This window comes from Marmota marmota, unplaced genomic scaffold (genome assembly GCF_001458135.2).
Source record: "Marmota marmota marmota unplaced genomic scaffold, marMar, whole genome shotgun sequence".
In the NCBI taxonomy this organism is placed as follows: Eukaryota; Metazoa; Chordata; class Mammalia; order Rodentia; family Sciuridae; genus Marmota; species Marmota marmota.
In genome coordinates this window covers 8,116,892-8,131,175 of record NW_026000242.1, presented here as the reverse complement: position 1 = coordinate 8,131,175, position 14,284 = coordinate 8,116,892, and positions in this window count along the sequence as shown.

Sequence of the window (14,284 nt, the reverse complement as noted above, 5' to 3'; positions counted from 1 at the left end):
GACATTTCATGACCCCAAACAGTTCTGCTAATATGACATTGCACATTGATAGGTAGCTATCCCCAAATACCCCCATAGCTCACATCCGGCCAACACTCCTGGGTTTGGAGTGAGGTTGGTGAAGGGCCTATAAGAAGGGGGGATGGGGTCAAGGAAACTGACCCCTTTGGTAGCCTGCAGCATCAGGAAGAAGGGAAGAGGAAGGTCCATTCTGTAGATGAGGGAGGAGGCTGGGAGTTTGGCCTAAGTCTCAGTGGGTCAGAGGCAGGTTTTACCAGTGGCTTTGTCTGGCTCTGGAGCTTAGACTCTTTCCTCTATGCTATACTAATTCCGGGGTAGAGCAGAAGAGGGAAGGTAGGGAAATGAAATTGCTGAGGCTTTGACCTTCCTCTGTAACTCTCTGTAGGGGTGGGGGCTTCTTTGCAGAAGTCAGGTGCACTGGCTTAAGGAAGCTGTTGACTGATGGGTTAACTTAAGGTGACTTAAGAAGGGGTTGCTTTCTTGATTCCAGACCACCATGGAAGCTTGTTCTCAATCCAGTTTGTGTGTGTGTGTGTGGGGGGGGGGGTATGCAGGAGAACCAAGGTCAGGAGTCAGTGTAGTTGCTCTGTCATAAGGTCACCTAACTCTTTACTTGGCTCTTCTTAAAGTCCAGTTATCTAGGCAAAGAGCCAGGAATCCGAGCCTCTGCTTCCAGTCCTTGGCCTCTGACCTGAGGCCATGAGAAGTAATAATAATAATAATATCACCCTCAAGTCAAGTTGATTCCCTACGCGTGACATCCAAAGGCTCACGCAGTTTGCTGAGGGAAAGACTTGATCAGCCTGGCTGCTGTTTATCAAACAGCTGCAAAAGTCGGGGTGGAGGAAAGCAAATTGCTATTACCATGCAAACTGTTGATGCAAAGGGCTGGCTGGAATGCTTGGCTTCTGTAATTAGAGCCGGTTTTCCTTTTCCTGCAAATTTAGGGACTCTTCTGTTATTAATGACCTTTTTGGATCCTTGCCCAGGACTTAGAGATATTGTCTTCGGATCCAGGTAATGAGGTCGCTACTGATCCTGAACAAATGGGGGAAGTTATTTAATAATTACTCCACACTGTCTGTGGGTGACCTTTCATTTGTGGAGATGAGAGGCATCTGTTTATCATCACCCCCGTGTGGAAGATTTTGATTTTTCGGGATTAGTTTTCCTGGATGGAATCCATTTTGCTTTCTGCCTCTTTAGAAAAGTTTGCTGTTTAAAGGTACCGTGTATGACAGCGTTCGAGGAAGCTGCCGCTGTGTGGACATGAGTTGGGCAGGCTGGAAACACAAGTTCTTCTTGATCTGGGGTATAGGATCAGTTTCTGGGCTGGCAGACATGCTAGTGAGGCAGGTCAGGGGTTGCTGCAGGCAAAACTTTTGAGAGCCGATGTTAGACATCAAGAAGCAGATTCCCATGCAAACTATTGACGGGAAGTAGGAGACCGGCCTTTCACTATTTCCCACTTACTGTGCAATGGGCTGGATGGTCCTGTGTTCTGGGGCAGGGACAGTGTGAGCTTGAGGGTGCAGTACCAGAGCTCAGCAAGGCTCACTGAGCCCCTCCCTGGAGAATTCTCCTCCCTCTGGGTCTTCAGAAGCTTCCGGAGGGTCTGGCCAAGACATTCTAGGAGAGAGGAATGACAAAGACTGAAGGCTTGGGAGGGAAGGCGGCATGATCTGACTTGCACAGAAGCAGGATGTATCTCCAAGAACTTGGTCCTGCTCTTTACCTCATTCTTGTCTCCTTTTTAAAAACATCCCTGCTAAATGGCCTCTAAACCTCTGCTTATATTTCTCCCATGAACAATACACTATCTCTTAATTTCCAAAGCCTTCCACTTCATTTTCAGCAATTTTTATGAAATTCCTTTAAAAAATTTAAGATAAAATACCTGCTTTTTAAACTTTTGCCCTTTGCTCTCATTTTTGGGAATGGATCTGTTTGTCCTCTTCCTCAGGATAGTTCTCAGAGTTGAATAGAGTTGACCTGAACACTCTGTGTCCTCTGTAAAATCTTGCATGTTTTCATGAGTCATGGATCTGTTTTTTTTTTTTTTTTTCTTTTTTCTTTTTTGACACTCTAGTCACCTTCTTTGAATAAGTCTTGTCTGTGGACTTCTGGGTATGAGAATTGCATCCTATAGTGCTCAAGTCTGGTTTGATGACAGCTGAATAGAACAGTCCATCCATTTCTTTCTTCCAGGTGATATTGTTTTATCAATGCAATCTCAGTAAGGGAATTTTTATAGAAAGGGAGGGGGATGTGTAGTTGGTAGGAGACGTTAAAATCCCCTCTGATGAGTTAGGTGGAAGGGACTCGAGAGTTCTCACCCTTTGGAGGCTTCCTTTCTCTTGGACGAATAGGGCTTGGGCAGGAAGTGATCAGATAGTAGTTCTGGATCAGAGGACACAAGGTGATGCTGGTTTGGGCATCCCTCTGAACCTTCTTGTGCTGCCTTTGGAACCAGATCTTTTCTCAGGGGAGAAGACCCAGGCTCCCAGTATCTCTGGATTACCTTCTCAGAATGGCCTGAACTTCCACTTCTATAATCTGCATCACACATGTGATTCTTTGTGCAGCTTCTGACATTCTCATTAGCCTGTGAGAGCTCAGTTGTCTGCTTGCCTGCTGAGTGATCCTTAATCCACAGTGCCTAGTCCAGTGTAGGCACTTGACAAAAATGTGTTAGATAAATAACCCAGAACAAATCAACGAATTCCCTACAGTGCTTGCTCTGAGGTTTCTGCTGATGGTTTCTATCCATCAGTCTATTTGAAAACCCCTGGTATACGTACTTAGCCAGCTGCAATTGGCTATCTCCTACTTCGATGAATCCTCTGTTGTCCAGCCAGGTCAAGAGATAGAGAAGAATCATAAAACATAAAGTGGCAAAGGCCTAAGAGAACTTTAGAAATCACCCACAGTTTATTGATAAAAGAAAAGACTTCCCTCATCCCCACTCTACTAAAGGTCCTCCCTCTTTTCCTTCTTTCCATGTCCCATCTCTACAAAGTGACTTCCTTGCACACATCGTCACTTTACCTTTTCTGTCACCCTTTACCGTCTTCACCGGGTGTTTTAGCCATCTTTGTGTCACTTTGATCAAATGCATGACAAAAACAACTTGGAGAAGGAAAAGTTTATTTGGGGCTCTCAGTCCATAGATGGCTGACTCCATTGCTCTCGGCCCAAGGTGAGGGGAAGGGCCCAGTGGAGGAAGGCTGCTCAGTGCCTTGTTAGAAAATAAAAAGGGGATAGGGCCACAGGGAGGATGAACACTTTCAGGTCAGGATCCAGTGACTCACCTTCTCCAGTCATGCCTCACCTGCCTACAGTTATCACTCAGTCCATTCAAACTAGGATGGACTGATTAGATTACAGCTCTCATAATTCAACCATCTCACTTCTAAATATTCCTGCAATCAACATAGGAGTTTTTTTGGGAACACCTCATATCCAAACCAAAACACCTGAAAACCTGCTCCACTTTGTACCTGCCCCAAAGAGGTTTAGTGTTGCTGGAGAAAATAATCTCTTTCCTTTTGAAAGAGAGCAATTGAATTCCAGGGAAACTCCCTGGTACTGCCCTACATTGGTCTCTACAAACGCAGCTTTGGGGACCTGTCAGGTGAGACAACTGAGGATGTCCATTTTCTGCCTCTCTATCCATCTAGACTTGGAAAGGATCCTGGGGATCTGTTGGTCTCCTACCTTTAGGTATTTTTATCTTTGAGTAGGAAAGTCCCTTTACCAGGAATCTTATTTATAAAACAGTGGAGCTGAAGAGGTGCTGTGGGCTCTACTCCAATTTCTCCATAGCACTTGAGGTGGTGCTTGTACATCAGGGTCTCATGAGCCCATCGGGAGGCTCTAATTTAGCTTAGGAACCTTGTATGAGAAGTGAAATGACCTGCCTGAGGTCACACAACAGACCCTACATGTTTAATCTGAGGCTCTTTCCATCAGAGTGGGGCACCTCTTGCTCTTAGGATCATGCTCTTTGGTCTCCCTCGCCCGACTCTGACCTTTGGTGAGCTGTGCTGACCACTGCCACCTCCTGCGTGGACTGATGGCCCACTTCCCTGCAGACATACCAGCCCTCCTGGCGCCCTGTGCAGAGAGGTGCTGCTGAGCCTCCCACCTGCATCCTATCTGGGGACTGAAGCCAAAGCTTCTTACAAAACTGTCTTCTGAGGGCCCCTTGGCTGTCCTGTTTGTAAAACCGTTCACAGTCAGCCTTGCCTTTCATTTCCTTAATCTTAAATTGCATCAAAAAGGGAGAGATTAGAGGTAAAACCTCAATAAAGGACTGAACAAAAGCCTTCTCCCCCATTGGATTCTCACACCTAGCTCTGCCTTTTTTCCCCTCCCTCTTGTCTGACAGACTGAGTGTATGAACCTCTTTTTCTTTCTTTCTTAAAAAAAAAAAAAAAAAAAAACTTAGATTAAAACACTATTTAGAAAAGGCCCACAAGTTTGAAGTCACCTCTGGTTCATACATTAAACATCAAATGTACATTAACTGTGAATTATGGTCATGAAAAGGAAATCCTTTAATGCCGTTTTCTGTGTTCCACTGCCGAAGCTTAGCATTAATGGCTTCTTTGCAACTCCATGAATGGATGGACTTCTTATTTTCTAGCTCTCAACACCATGTAGGCTTCCCTCTCTGTGCACTGTAAATACACAGCCATGTGAAAAGATTGTGGGGAAGTTTAAGCTCAGAAGCAGACCCACCTGGGTGGGATGAGCCATTTATCCCCAACAGGCAGGTGGCTACACCTTGTGCAGGGACATGACTATAGCTCTTTTATTACCCCCCCCACCCCCCTACCCCCAGGCTCATTTTGTTAGCAAGGATAAGTTCTGAGGAACTCTAGTTGTTGGGGAGGTGTCTAACTGGTATCTAGATCAAGCTATTGTTCAAAAATCCTGACAACAAAGAAGCAAAGCTGCCCCTGAAAGGTTTCTGTACCCAAAGAAAAAGCAGGTTCCAAAGCCAGCTACTAGGGAACAGTGATGAATGGCCGTCACTGGATTTTGGCACGGAAACCAAGATGAAGGATCTGACTTTTTTTTTTTTTTTCTCCTGCTGTACCAGGATGGGAGGCAAAGAGCAAGGGTGATATATATTCAAAATGTTTACTGTTATGAGAAGGACCTTTATCCTAAAAACGGCAGGAGCTCTCCCTCAGTGGAGCAAAGATGCCAATGGCATACAAAGGCTTTTGCTACAGTCTGCTCTAAAGCCTGGGAGGCCAGAAACATACTGGAGTTGTGGACAAGCCTTAGCAGGTTTTGAGACAAAATTAGGAAAGTCAGAATGAATTACTTTTTCTCCAACTTGGGTTAAGAGATGATATTAGAGAGAGATAATAGTGGAAAACGATTTAGAAAGACATTGAATTGCATTTCAGTGTTTATGCACCTTTAAAGGCTTGCAGTAAATTACACAAGTTATTTAAATACATTCTTTAATATTTATGCTTTGTTGTTTTAATAAAGACTTCTATTTTTAAATAAAAATGCATAATTAAGTGGAACAGAATATTTTCCTCTTTGACGTGCTTAATCATGCCTTTGGGAAGCTTAAGTTGTTCTGGTTATGAAGTCCAGATCTCTGCTCTGCTGTGTAGCGGCCTGCATTCAGTAGGTGCTCAATAGAGATCCTGAATGATCAACTATTATATGCTAGGCCCTGGAGTTTTAATGAGAGAGAGAGAGAGAGAGAAATGGTCTCTGCTCTAATAGAGCTCACAATACAATAAGGAGCTAGACATTATTTACACGAATGAGCTAGCCTTCAAAGGCAGATCAGGAGGGAGAAATGGGAGCATTGTTTGATGAGACAGTATCACAAAGGAATTAGCAGCTACTAGGGAATCATGATGAATGGTTGGAAACTGGGAAGATCAGGAAGGCTTCCCTGAGGATGTGATGTTTGTGCTGGGATCTGTGGGTTAAGTAGGAGATCACTGGATAAAAAGAGAGGGCTAGAATGTCCCAGGCTGAGCAAATAGTTTGAGCAAAAACCAAATGGCAGAAGGGAGCATGGAGCATTTGGGGAGGACCTAAAAAAGACAGGGGGACTGGCATGGCTGCCATGGAGGCTGTGCTGTGGACAAAGGTGCACAGCTGGGCGGGAGAAGCAGAAGGAGCTGAAATCCAGCCCTGTTCCCTTGCCAAGCTGCAGCCCCAGGAGACACTGTATCAGCTTAGAGCAAAGGGCATCTTTTTCCAATTGGGCTGCCCAGATGGGGCACTGTTATCGTCTCCTGCAGAGTACCCAAATTCTAACATGATGCTGGTGGCTGGAGGACAGCAAGACAGGGGCGGAATGAGGTTTGGTCAGGATGGAAAGCAGCCAGGGCCATATACTCAGGACTGGAGCTCCTGCTAAGGTTCTGGGCCTTCATCCTAAGAAGAATGAGAAGCTAATGAAGGGTTCGAAGTGTGTATGTGTGTGATGAACAGATTTGCATCTTGAAAAGATCACTCTGGTTGCAGTGTGGAAAACCGATTAGAGGGGCATCAGGGTGGAATGGGGGTATGGTTTTGGGCAGAAGATAGTGAGTTTGGTCTTAGACTACTGAATTTGATGTGTCTTGCAAGCATCCTAGTGGAAATGTTAAGTAAGTAGGTGAGCTCAGGCAAATTGCATGTATAACACTTGATTTTTAGTTGTCAAAACTTCCAGGCATTGGCCCCAGAGCATGTAGCATCTTAATCTATGGGTCAATAGAGAAAGAGAAGGAAGTTAACTACAGACAGGATAAAGACTATTGGAGTCTACCTCGGTGATGAGGCTGGCTCTCAAGTGATGGTGTCCTGTGATCCAAATCAGTGTCCTAGTGAATTAGAGAAAGCTGACAGGTTCAGCTCAGCACAGGAGGACTCCAATGAAGGTGATAGTCTTGGTAAAGGTTGGTGGTGACATATTATTTCTAATATAGGTGTTGGTGGAACTTTGGACATTTCAAATATGATCCCAGCCAGGAATCAGGGAAGTGTTGGGTATTAAGAGAATGCTTCACTTATTTAGAAAAGAGACTAGTATTGGACAGATAAAATGGAAGTTTCTAAAATTGGTAGGGGTTGAGGGCCTGGTAACAGTGCAGAAGAGGATTAAAGGGCAAGTCTAGAACTGGGCAGAATGCAGCTGTGATAGAAAGGCTAAATTCAATGGGCCTTGAGGAGCCTCCTGAGGTTTAGCTCTGGCCCACTGGGACTAAGCAAGACTAAAGACATACTCTCAACTGCACATGGGTTTGGGCCCCAAATAATGACCAAGCTTCATCAGGACAGGATAGGAAGTGGGCAACTTGAGCTTGCAGGTTGAAGGTCTTTAGTTCTCATAGGTGGGCAGGACTGGAGAAGGCAGGGGTTCATAGCAACCAGATTAGGAGCTTTGAGTATATAAACCTATCAATTATAATAAACCCTTTTCTCCCTCTAAGGTCAGTTGGTAGATACTCTAATAGCTCTATTAATTCTATGTGGAGGAGGAAAGTTGTGTGTGTGTATGTTTGTATATTTGTGTGTTTTCTTTTTCTTATCAGGCTAGGGTAAATTCTGCAGAGGTAAAGAAAAAGTTGGGGTCACCTGGTTCAGAGAAGAGAAGGCCAAGAAGGAGAATCTTAAGCATTCAGTCCAGCTCCTTATTAGCAAGCAGGGCTTAAATTAAGCTTATTACTATTAATAATAATTCCAGGCACTCCTCTAAACAATTTTTAATGAATCAACTAATTTAATCATCACAATAACCTTACTGTACATCTGGGAGGTCAGTTGTTATTAACCACACTTTACAGATAAGGAAACTGACACACAGCTGAGAGGTTAAGTAACTTACCCAAGGAAACAAGAGTCAGGTCCAGACAGTCTACTCCAGCCCCCATGTTTAATATCTATATCAACTGAAAATGATGAGAAAATCTGCAATTCTTAAGGGCTTGTTTAGAAAGCCTCCAGATTCTGGATTCTAGAATCCAGTGAACTCAATTCCATAGTTATTTCCTTCTGGCAAGACATACAGGTCTTGCTAGATGGAGGGTGTGGTAGAGATGATTATGCTGAAGTCTGAGAAGTGAGTCTTTGAAGGGCTGGGGCCTAGCCATCCTGGAGGAGAGTGGTGGGACAGCCAGTGACAGGCTTTGAGATCTCAGGGTTTCAGAAGCTGCATCGTACAGTAGGTCTTGTTATGGGATAGCTTCAAAGAGATTCCTCACTGTCAACCTCTCTAGTTTTCATAGACAGATGTGGTCCTGGCAGCTGTACTCATTGCTCAAGAGCTAAAAGATGGTGTATGTTGCATTCATCTCTTTAATTAACAACTTTGAACTTGTACCACTGCCTCTATTCTTTCCAGAAACCTCTCTCCATAATGGATCACAGACTGCTTACACTTATTATGAGCTGTTCAGAATGAATGAATGGGCTACTTGGTATAATTTAAACTAGTAGGCAGCTTACAGGTATATAGTGCAGTCACAACATGATTTGCCTGCCTTCTCGGGTCCACCCTGGTTCACTTCAGGTGAGCAAGATGAATGTTTTGCCCATCTTGATTTTAAAGAGAAACCAGGTCCTTTTTGGTCCTGTGCACTCCTCAGGCAAGCCTGCTGGGCAGGTGGCTTCTGTTCAGCTGATCAGTTTTCCTTTGCATTTCCTGAGTTTTTCTCCTTTCTCTATCAAGTTAGCCATGGACAGTTGCATCAACACATCTCACCTTCATCTGAAGAATTCATAATGCTTTCCTTAAAATCTGGAACAAACAAGTATACAACTGTGACAACCAGAAGACTTGGAAGAGGGATCAGTTTCTATGAGGCCACACTGAAGGACCGAATCAGTTGTATTGTGAAGGTTTTTGCCTATGTGGTGTTTCTTTTTATTTTGAATTTGCTGCTTGGTTAGAAGGTAGAGATGAATGGTATAATAAAAGCACCTGGCTAGATCCAGCCTCATTTTCCTTATGAAATGTATTTGTTCCTCATGCTTCAAAAGAGAGATGAAATCTATCTAGCTACTTGGAAGTCCTCTATTGGAACCAAGAGCAAGAAGTCCAAGATAGCAAACAAGATCTAGGGTTACCCACTGAAAATCTTATTGAGGCTGGAAATCTCAGGCTGTGATGGGAACATGATGGTCATTTTTTCTTCCACACACCTCTTTCTATTTTACCCTGGTATCTTTTTTCTTTTAGATGAACAGATTCAATTAAAGATTGAGAGGGATGTGTTAGGATTAGATACAATTTAGGATGCAGCTGACAAGACTAGTGCTGCCAACTTCATTCCTTTACTCCCAATATAAAAATCAAGAAAAATCCCAGGAATTGGGAAGGAATTCATTTGTCCCTTATATAAACAAAATACAAAGCACTCTGGGGAATGTGAAAAAAAAAAATCTCTGAGAACATACAACTGGGAGCAGCCACACTTATAGTACCCAGAACATTCCTTCTAAGTTTCCCTGTATCCTGTCATATCTGATATGATCTATGTGGGCTCAAGAAAGAAAGAAACAACAAAAAAATTCCTTCTCCCTCCACCTCTTCTAATTCCCTAGAGAAAGACCTTTCATATTTTAAAGAGGCCACTCTAAAATTGAGAATAGTTAAAAATGGAAATGAATAAAAAAACCACGAAGCATTTGCAGGTACTTGTGCAATAATGATACAAAATATTCGGCAGGGAGGCTCCTTTGTATTCCATAACCTGTGTTTGGGACCTGCCTAGAGACTCTTTGTTTCAGGTATGGAGCAGTTATTCTCCCAGTTCTGGGATGAAGACCTAGCTAAATGTCTAGAAGTCCTTTAGAGTGGAAAGGTGAGGTGCTAGTCCATCCCCAAGGGAAAGGGCACCCCTTAATTTCTTTCAGAACCCCTCTTGTCAGAAGTGGTTATGAACAGTCTGGACACACCATCTGCTCACTGCAGGGCAGGGCCAAAGGGCTCTTTCTTCCTATAGACCCTCCACAAATTCTGGCAAAGTATCCACAACTCTGTAACACAAAACAAAAGTTCCACTTCATGCTGCTAGTTCAGTTTATTTCAGCATCTCCTTTTCTGCAGGCATCAGGTATATTGTGGACAGGGAAATTGGGTTTCAAAATAGCACCTGTCTGAGAATGGAAGGCACCACCCCCACCCCCGTCAGCACCAAATGGTCTTAATTAACTTTGGACACTTCCACACCTCACACTTTATTTCTGAATGTTATTGAAAGTTGTCAGAATTTGTCTCACTTTTTTCTTTTATTATTAATGTGTAAATACAATGCCTCAGGAGTGTTACTAAAACACAGAATCTAATCCCCGGAGATTAATTTATGAACGCAGCATAGGGTGAAGTTGCATCCTGGCGACTGCAAATTGATGTTGGAAAGAGCCACAAGCATCGGCCTCTTCAAACTCACAGGAATCCTGAAGGCCAAGGGGGCTGGAAGCAAGGAAGGACAAAGGGAGAGCCAAATTCTGCTGCTTCTGAGACACCCCCAGAACACAGGACCTAGAGTTCCCCAGTTAGGGCAGAGGAGAGAAAGGGCACCTTTCTCTCTGGATGTGGCAGACCTGCCCTGCGAGGCTGTCTATCCATTAGCCAAGTCCAAGAGCATTTATTGAGCACTTATGCTACATCAATCTATGCTCAGCTCTGTGGGAATCAAAACAAGAAAAGCAGTAGTTACTGCTTGTGATGACCTTGTCTTCATGGGGGGAGTCAAACATAGGCATTTGAAACCATTGGAGAACAAAGCCAGACTCTTCCAAGTATGGGATTGTGGGCAGCAGCTTTTAAGCGCACAGTTTCAGTGGAGAGGAAAGTCAGGGTTGACTGGAGTGATCAGGTAAGTCCTAGGGGTGGAGAGTTGCTGGGGTGTGGTGCACTGCTTTCAAGGATAAGGCAATGAAATTAAAGATGGGGTGCCCAGGGTCCTTCCCGAAGAGCAAGGGAGACCTGGTTTGGGTCACCTAGGTGACATTTTGATTCCTCAGAGGAGCTTATGCCAGCGGGGATAGCTCATTGGTTTAGAACCTGCACTGTTCTCAAGCTTGACGTAATATTTGTCCATTCTGGTCCAAAAGGGGATAGCTAAGTACCCCTAGCCCAGTATCACCCATCTCCACCTACTGGGCTCTCTGAGCACTGAGGAGGCAAGCCCACCAAATTTGAAAGATGGTTCTCAATAAGGACACAAGAGGCCACTGCTCAAGGCCAAGGGGAGGAGTTGGGGGCAGGGTTACAACTGGCTTGGGGGTTCAGCTGAGCCATCTGGGCCTGCGATGAGCATGTGGTGGGAGGGGAGCAGGGCCTTCCTTCGGGAATTCCTGATGATATTTTCAGTTGTGGTTTGCAGGGACATACGCGGGGAAGGCTGGGGTTAGCTCCTTACCGCTCGCGGTGCAGGAGTGTGCTGCGGGTCCCCTGTCCATCTCCCTTTCTTCAGCCTTGCCTCCTCCCGCCCCCGATCTTCCCGCTTCTGCGTTGCGGTCGGCCGCTTCTAGCCTCTTCCTGGAGTGGGTTTGGGGTGGAACTGTGGCTCAGACCCTGAAGGAAGGCGGGAGCCGCCCCGGGCTGCGGGAGGGCCTGGGAAGCAGGATGGAGAGGGACTGGGTTGGGCTGCGCACCTGCACCAAACAGCAGCGCGGTGCGGGCAGGGCGGGCCAGGCGAGGGTGGTGGCTAGGGGGACCCTCCCCGCTTCCCCTGCTTCCAGCGAAGGCATCAGAAACGATGGCAGCCGCTAAACCGAGTGCTCATTAAGGCGGGAAGCAGCGGTGGCTGGCCGCGGCGGCTGCAGCGGGCTCTGGAACCGTGGGCCGGTGACCAGCACGCGCCCGGCCCGCCGCCGCCATCCGAGGGTCCTGAGTGTCAGGCCGAGGGGTCCGGGGGAGCGGTTTCGGGACAGTCGGCCAGTGCCACGGCCCGGTTAGGAGAACCGGAGGAGCCGCCTTTGGCTTGCGAAGGACTGAGGAGCCTCGCTCTCTTCCTGCTCGCTCTCCATCTCCCTTGTTTTCCAGCGCCTCTCTCCCTCGCTCTCTGAGGTCCGCAGGGACAGCCGCAGCAAACCGAGGCCGCTGGCTCCCAGCACCTCCACGCCCACACCCTGGCCGCCTCAGCCTGCCAGACCGTGTCCACGTCCCGCTTTCCTGGCTCGGCAAGCCTTGCAGAGATTTACTGGGGTCCTCACCGGGGTCCAAAAATGCAAGGAAGGAAGGGTGGGAAGGGTTGGGGTAGAAGAGGTGGGAGGTGCTGCCGCCTGGCAACCGAGATCCTTCTCTTTCTAGAGATTCAGAACCCTAAGTAACCAGAGCCCAGCCCTGCTCTTTGGCAAACAGAGTATTTCATTCTCAGTTCCTTCCCAGGGGGTTGGCCCTGAGTTCGTGCCTTATCTACCAGGTAGGACTCCGTGCAGATTCCATTCTTCTGCTGCTCTAGGGCAGGAGAAAGCAGATTTAGGACCCCGGGCTTTGTGAAAAGACCAGGTTATGCCCCCCGCCCCTTGCCAATCTCCTGCTGGACATATACTCTGGGGTACCCCCACCAGGCACAGATACCAGCCCAAATCAGTAACCGGTCAAAGGGCTGTCTGAGCATGCTGGTGGGACTAGCAGGAGGCAGGGAATGGGGAGGTGTGATTCTGTGCACATAGTAGGTGCTGAACAAAATTGCCAAGACATGGTACACTTAAACTAGGCAGAGTCCTTGGTCCTCCATTGCTGGGAAAGTGAGATTCAGAGCAGTAAACCATCAGCCTAGTAGACAGAGGTCGCGGCCCAGGCTGCTCAGCCCCATTAGCTGGGCTGGTGGGAGGCAGCCAGAGCTTTTGAGGGCTCAGACAATCAAGGCGATTGAAGGGCTGCTCTTTGGAGCTGCTGCCAAACTAATCTCAGCCCGGCAGTCTCCCGCCTTTCCTTTAGTCTTAGCCCACTTGCTGGCTCTGCCCTTCAGAAGAGGCCCACTGCCTCCTCCTGGGCCTGTGGATTAACCCCTAAAAACTGAGTTTTGTTTGCAGAGCTCTCTTCAAAGCTGAGGGAGCCTCGGGAGTCTGCTGCTTGTTGGCGAGGGGGATCCATGAGGTCAGATGGGGCTGGCAATGGCTCAGCCTTTGGCCTTAGATACACACTCAGCCTGGGAATCTGCCAAGAAATTTCACTCACACGGCCCAGCCTGTGAGCCCCGCTTTTCTCACAAGCTCAGCCCCACCCAGTTACAGAGCTGCCTTAACTGGGGCTAGGAGGGCACTGGACTCCTCCCTCTTACCAGTAGGAGGAATGCTGTACTCAGATGTTTGCCCACAGATGGGGGATCTAGTCTGTCTGCAGCAAACACCATTCCCTTAATCATTATAGAAGTGGTTCCGGTGGTCACACTACTGGGACTCTGACTTAGTTTCTTAATCAGTGTTCCAGCCCCAGAGCTGTGATCTTATCCACTGAGATACTGGCCTTCTCCTTGGCCTTTTCCCACTCCTATCCCAGCAGGCTACCCTATTCCTCTTGGCTTCCTTATACTATCAAGGTCATGCATTCTTTGTTGGGGTTTATTGTCCGGAACCAGGAATATGTTGTCTATCTGCCTTTGAGGGTCTCTGCTGCCAGCCTCTGCTAATCATTTGTCTTCCATTTTCTATGGGTAGCAACTGTACCCTGAAGTTCCACTAACTCAGTCTGCCTTCTGTAGGTTGTTGGGCTTCCTGTATCATTTCTACATCTGCTCTGACTTGATAGAGAATAAGAGATAGCACTGAGCTTCACTGTCCCTTCTATTTAAGTGTTTTTCATACCCCCTCTACTTCTCTAACCCCTCCCGTGGCTGGGTACCGTACCTTCCCTTTCTGTAGCTCTCATAGATGGGGATGTTTTTTGAGGATCTGGGGATGATCATGAGATCTAGAGCAGTTACCTCATGTTTTCTCTAACCCAAGTACTGTTCTAGGCACCAAAGATAACAAAGCTGAAAAGATAAGAACCCACTGTTCCCAGAGATTTCCTTTATGGTGGGGAATCAGGTAAACAAACTGTGATACAATATGAGAGACCTCTAACAGAGGCAGATGCCAGCAGAAGCTTCAGGCAACATTTTACCTTAGTCTTCATCCAGTCCTCCAGCCTCTGCCAGTCTAGTTCCAAGCAAATAAAATGATCAGGGGAAGGGAAGGGCCAATCCAATAAGTTCCACTTTCATTTTACTTACTTTGATTAGAGTTTCCTTCTTTTTCTTTTCTTTTTCTTTTTTTTTTTTTTTTTGGTTTTTTT